This window comes from Mirounga angustirostris, unplaced genomic scaffold, assembly GCF_029215605.1.
Source record: "Mirounga angustirostris isolate CCGP_5_RB_7025 unplaced genomic scaffold, mMirAng1.0.hap1 SCAF_1, whole genome shotgun sequence".
NCBI lineage: Eukaryota > Metazoa > Chordata > Mammalia > Carnivora > Phocidae > Mirounga > Mirounga angustirostris.
The window spans coordinates 134,050,240-134,057,115 of record NW_026991709.1 but is presented as its reverse complement, the minus strand read 5'-3'; the positions used below and the strand labels follow the sequence as shown (position 1 = coordinate 134,057,115).

Here is a 6,876-nt window from a genome sequence, read left to right as displayed (position 1 = left end):
CCCTGCTCCGCGGGAAGCCTGCTTCTCCCTCTCCCACTCCCCCTGCTTGTGTTCCTGCTCTCGCTGTCTCTCTCTCTGTCAAATAAATAAATAAAATCTTTAAAAAAAAAAAAAAGTTTTGTTAATGGACGAAAGACCTCAGACATAAGGTACTGGAAAAGTAACAACCTCTTCTGCTTCACAGATCAGAAACAACACGGCATTATTTTTCTCACTTCTGTTCTCTGCTCATACAGATTCCTCTGCTGGGAAACCCCCTTCCTTTCTCTATCTAGCTGGCCTACTTCTATTCATCCTCTGACTGCTAGCTGAAGATCTCCTTCTGTGAAGGCTTCTCCCAAGCAGAATTAGACAAGTTCAACTTTGGGTTCCTATAGAAGTCAAGCAGGTCTCTTTTTTTGGTTTTGTTTTGTTTTGTTTTACTAGCAAGAAACAGAACACCTATACAACCTGGCTCAAGGAAAACGGTGAACTGGGAGACTCCTAGGACTATTAGGTACAAGAAGAGAACTAGCTTAAGTCAAGGGCTCAAATGAGGTGGTTGGGAGGCAAGCATGATATTTCCATCTCCCCTTTCTCCTGTCCACGGTGTTGGTCCATTCTTAGGAGCTTTTTCTATGTGCAAAGACAGATTTAGGAAACTTTAGGTCTGATTCCTCCTCCCAGATGCTTTAACAGAAAAGTAAGTATTTCTCTAAAATCTCAAAAAAAGTCTTAGGACTTACTCTCATTCGCCTGGCTGGAGTCATATGCTCATGGCATAGCCAGAGGTATGGAATACACTGCTAAGTTTAGTACTGAAGCTGCGGTAGGCACCACCCCACACAGACCCAATGGACTGAGAAAGGACAACCATTTCCCAGAGGAGTTCCAGAAAATGGGAAAATGATAAAGACAGGAAGGAACCATGTCTACCACATACACCATAACAGCTTGCATATAGCACCACGTTATTCCCCATTAATTAGGAAAAAAATTAAAAAAAAAAAAAAAGATGTTGATTGTTTATTATGTTCCAGGCACCATTGCTTCTCTCTCCACTAAGCTGCACTCCTCAAGGGCAAGGACAAGGTCTTATTCAAGGCATCTTGTGCTCTCTCTTTGGTTATTTGTCACCTCACACCAAACTGAAATCCTCAAAAACTGGGACTTTATCTTATTCCTCTTCCCATTTTCAAGACCTCCTACAGTGCGAGCTTGGCACAAACTATTTACTCAGTAAATTTTTATTGAATGACTGTATTAACACTCTGGGCAGAATTTGAGTTGTAAGTAATAGTAAGGGTACTCACCATGTTAATTGTAAATAATGTCCAATATGCATTTTGCAGCTTTTGTAGACGGTTAGCAAAAAGGGATATTCTGAACAGAAGGAAACCAAATGGCTAAGCACAGTTTCCAGTGGCCACCCACATAGAGAAGAGAGAGGAAGTAGAGCAGAGATATCACAGATGTACAGTTGTGTTGCTACTAACTTTAGCCAGAGTCACACACTGAACATGGGAAACACTTCAAATATCGAAGGTGATGGGGCAGGGAAGGAGTGCTTTCCAAAGGATGTTGTAACCATTCTTCAAAAACAAAGAGGATCTTAACTCTCTAGAGAATGTAGGTCACATATTGAACAAAAATAGAAATCTAAGCTCCTTGGACAAAGCTAGAGGCAAGCAGCCAAAACACGAACATAAAAACCACTCTAACTTGAGTGAGGAGGAGGAAATAGCATCCTTTGGACCTGGTTCCTGGCCAACCCACAGGTCCCAAGACCTCACTCCACCAGGAAATGGCCCCGACGTGTTCACAAACAGTTCAAGTCTGAAGCAGCAGCTAGGGAAAAATGTCTAACCAAACTCTACGTGGAGATGTAAGTCTGAGATCAAGATGAACATTCCAAACACAAAAGCCAGACTAAAGAATAGACATGTCAAGATTCCAAAAACACTGAGAGAGGACCAATGCAGAAAAATAACTTAAAAATAATTTCAAAAATAATTATTTAGGCTTGTTGTCTTATATTTGCATATTCACATGCTTTTTGCATATTTCAACAGCTATTTTTCTGGCAAAGGTTTTTGGTTTTAGAGGTGTAGACGATAGCATGTCTTTGGAACATTTGTATTCATTTAAATCCTTTAAAAATTAAAAAAAAAATCAAGCAACCAAACTAATCTCAAAGACTTATGGCTTAGAATCCATTACTTTTCCCATGTTTTCTCTAAGTTATTTAAAAAGAAGTCATAATGGGAGAGACTGGAGGGGGAGACAAACCATGAGAGACTACGGACTCTGAGAAACAAACTGAGGGTTCTAGAGGGGAGGTGGGTTAAGGGATGGGTTAGCCTGGTGATGGGTATTAAAGAGGGCACGTATTGAATGGAGCACTGGGTGTTATATGCAAACAATGAATCATGGAACACTACATCAAAAACTAATGATGTAATGTATGGTGATTAACATAATAAAAATAAATAAAATAAAATAAGAAGTCATAAGCCATAGAAGATATACGATACAAATGAGTCAAGAGTAGCTGACCCATACCACCAAAAAATAAAAATTAAAAAAAAAAAAATCACTATCCTTTTGCTTTTACCGATCTTTATATTCAACCCATGGAATAGTTTCCACATACACGTTTGCTTTTGAGACTATGACACTCATAATGGTCTACCATTTACTTAATTCATGACTTTGCTTTTTTATTTTGCCTGAAGTTTAGAATACATACGAATTTAAAAATCATTTTAATATTCCATTGGGAATAAACACAAAGATGCATATATCCTATAAGAGAAGGGTATACTAATCTGTATATTTACATTGGTCTTTTGGGAGAAATTTTCCTTCCTAGCCTCTGGAATACCGTGATTCCACCTTCAGTACAATTTCCTAAGGGCACGTCAAAATGACTGGAGGAGGCCCACACCATGAGCAGTCTCTCAATACGCCCAGCACAGGACTCACTCCTGAGGATGAAAGAGGAAAAAACAAAACACAGATGCTTTTGTGTTCCTTCAGTTATTTTCCATAAACTTTCTGTTTATGTCAATATTTTATACCTAGAAGCTCATAAAAGGCAGGGACCTTCAATATTTAGTTCACTTTGTCAGTCATAAAACACCATACTAGAAATTTATAAGGGTAACAGTATCCATTACATCAAAGTTTAGAATTGGAAAAAAACAAAAACCACCTAAATAGTCATTAATAGGAAACTAATTAATAGGTTCTGGTAGATCTGTATGATTTATACGTGTAGATATGAAAAGATTTCCAAGATTATTTAGTAAAAATAAATTATAAAACTATCATACACATGCACAGCTTTGCATAAAAAATATACATACATACTTGTATATACATGGAAATTATAAATGGATACGTAAGTAGCTGTATCTTTGAAAGGGGTATAGAAGTGAAGGGTAAATTTCTATGAGCATTTGTTGTTATAATTTAAAAAGTTTTTTTGAATTTTTCGACAATAGATGGCCTTTAGCTGGGGAATAGATGAATTAACTGTGATTTGTGTGGAATATTATTAAATATTCTTTTTAGAATAACTTAGAGCTTTAAGATGAGTGATAGCTACCCACAGATATCAGGTCCTAATAGCCAGAAACTATACATCTTACTTTATGTGGGGGAAAAAGTCTCTACAGGTATAGTTAAGGATCTTGAGATGGGGAGATTATCCGGGATTATCCAGATGGGCCCTAAATGCAATCACGTGTATCCTTATAAGAGAGAGGCAGAGGGAGATTTATAGACAAGGAGGCAGCCATGTGACCATGAAGGCAGAGACTGAGGTGATGCAGTCACAAGTCAATGAATGCAACCAGAGACCAGAAGCTGGAAGACGCAGGGAACAGATTCTCCCCGAGAGCCTTTAGAAGGAGTGCAGCCCGGCTAACACCTTAGTTTCAGCCCAGTGATACTGATTTCAAACTTCTGACCTCTGTATCTGTGAATAAATTTGTGTTGTTTGTGATATTTGTGATAATTTGTTACAGGAGCTTCAGGAAAGTAGAAGTGTTATCATTTGACCTGGAGATGATATATTAGAAACTTTTTATAAGTGTGATAAACAAGATACAAATAAGTGAGAAAAGGAGAAAGGTAAAACAAAGAGAACACTTTAAAACTAAAATGATGTATATGATATAAACCCATTCCTTCAAAATTATATATGTAGGTATGCATACAGAGATTTATAAATGGACTGTTGGGCACCTGGGTAGCTCAGTCATTTAAGCTTTTGACTCTTGACTACCGTTCAGGTCATGATCCCAGGGTCCTGGGATCAAGCCTGGCCTCAGGCTCTGTGTCCAGCACAGAGTCTGCTTAAGTTTCTCTCTCCCTCTGCTCTCCACCCCTGCACATGTGTGCACGCCTGCTCTCTCTAAAAAAATAAAAAGATTTAAGAAACTGATAAATGGACTGTTACCAAAACAACAATTCTGCTTATCCGAAGGTGGAAGGAATATCAGGTGATTTTTTACTTTTTTCTTATATAATTTATTACAATGAACATTAGTTTTATGATCATAAAAAGTTTTTTAAAAAAGAAAAATCTTGGGACACCTAGGTGGCTCAGGTGGTGAAACATCCAACTCTTGATTTCAGCTCAGGTCATGATTTCAATGTTGTGAAATCGAGCCCTGCATCGGACCCTAAGCTCCATGGGGAGCCTGCTTAAGATTCTCTTTCTCTGGGGCGCCTGGGTGGCTCAGTCGTTGGGCGTCTGCCTTCGGCTTGGATCATGATCCCAGGGTGCTGGGGTCGAGCCCCACATCGGGCTCCCTGCTCAGCGGGAAGCCTGCTTCTCCCTCTCCCACTCCCACTGCTTGTGTTCCCTCTCTAGCGGTCTCTCTCTCTGTCAAATAAATAAATAAAATCTTTAAAAAAAAAAAAAAGATTCTCTCCCTCTGCCCTTCCCCCCCACTCATGTACGTGGAAAGAAAGAGAGAGAGAGAGAAGAGAAAGAGGAAGAAAGAAAAGTCTTTGTGAGAGTTGTCTTTTCCAAGGATAACTACACAAAGGCCTCCCATCTACACACTGTTCTTACACTGTGCTATTAACACTCCTCCATCACGAGATGGGGTCTATGTTCCCTCTTCCTGAATCTGGGAGGTCCTGGCACTACAGTGGAATCAGCGCTGCAAGACTTCCAAGGCTGGGTCATAACAAGCTGCACCCTTGCGCCTGCCTCCCTCTCTCAGGACTTGCACCTTGGGAGCCCAGAGTTGATGGAAAAGAGGTCCAGCGACCCTGAAGCCACCACATCAAGAGAGAAAGAGATGCCAAGGAGCCCCCAGTGTTCACAGTGGTGAGCAGGTAAAACAGCATTCTGAAAAAGCCCCGTTGTATAGTATTTATTGATTTCCACGGTGTGAATGCTCCCACTATGATCTAGTTCAAGCGACCAAAAGTTTAAAAGCTGGCTCACCAAAGTCCTGAGCGTGTAACAATTGCTCCTAACAGGCCCCTGCCTCACGTCCCGTTGTTGTTCTTCCCAACCCCAACACCAGACCTGAGTGAAGAAGTGAAATGACCTCAATCCTGGCCATGGTCAGAATGCAACCTCATTAGAAACTCCATACTACAACGTCTGAGCTGCTCCAGAATTCCTAACCCAAAGACAATGTAAGAGATAATTCATGATTAGTTGTTTTAAGCCAATGAGTTTGGGGATGATTGATAGCAGCCATAGTAACTAGAAGTCTTGGAGGTAAATGAGGACAGTCAATAGCCAATGGAAAGGAACCTGGCAGCCCTGTTGATCATTCATGTGTGAGCCAGGTTAGAACAAGAATTACTTCTTGCAAGGACTCTTGATCCTGAGAACATTCCCTCAGCCTACTTCCATGGGGTCTAGAGTGGGTCTTTAATGCAAGTAGACATCCTTGCCTTGTTCTTTTTCATGAGGGTATCACCAGTTTGCCTGATAGCAAAACTCCTCTCAACTGCGTATCTGTAATAGCTGTATTGCACTCCAAAGACAGTTTTAGGTACATCCTAGCATTCTTGTCATACAGAACACAGAGGCACTGCCCCTAGGGAACTGCTCTTAGGAATTTTGAGCTCCTTTCTCCACTGAAGTATCCCTGAGCACTCCCCATTCTCACAGCCTAACTATATTTCTCACAGTGTCAAGAAAGATCCACAGCAATTTGTTGATCATCACGTCATTGCTCCCTCCAAGTCTCCAGGAAATTTCTATCTCAGCATTGTGTGAAAAACATACAGACTTTTCTGTGCTCCTATCCATTATCCTGTGGTGGTAACAACAAAGAATGTGGAGCCAAAACATCCAGAGTTCGATTCCTGGTTCTTCCATTTACTGCCTGTAACTTTATATAATTTCGTAATTTCTTGGGGCACCTGGCTGGCTCAGCTGGCAGAGCATGAGACTGTTAATCTCAGGGTCATGAGTTCAAGCCCCACATTGGGCATGAAGCCTACTTAAAAATAAATAATTTATTAATCTCTTTGTAGATTGGTTTCCCCATCCATAAAGGTGAAATTTAAAATAGTACCTAGAGGTAGAATCATTCATTAGGATTTAAGAAAATTATTAGTATATGCCAAAGCCTTTTACCAGTGTCTGCGAAAATTAGGGCTTAATCAATATGAGTTGTTCTGTTTCAGAGCACTCATAAAACTGAACCAAGGTGTTCCAAGCAACTTTTGGGGTGATGGTGGGGGGAGGGGGCAAAATTTTCCATCTCAACCAAAAAAGAGTATGCCTCCAGCCCTAACAAAACTGTGAGAACATCATATCAAGGTTACATGTCCAGAAACATCTGCCCACCTTCCCTGCCCTCAAGGCCTGCCCCAGGATTATAAAGCTCTCTCACCACCTGCCACTTCCACAGA

At 40.5% G+C, this 6,876-nt stretch overlaps 1 non-coding gene across 1 annotated transcript; it reads left to right on the top strand.

The window, feature by feature from the left end:
• The first annotated feature begins 6,379 nt into the window (after nucleotides 1-6,379).
• On the top strand, nucleotides 6,380-6,452 carry TRNAN-GUU (transfer RNA asparagine (anticodon GUU)). The gene has a single exon. It is a non-coding gene; the product is annotated as a tRNA-Asn (tRNA).
• Nucleotides 6,453-6,876: the final 424 nt, after the last annotated feature.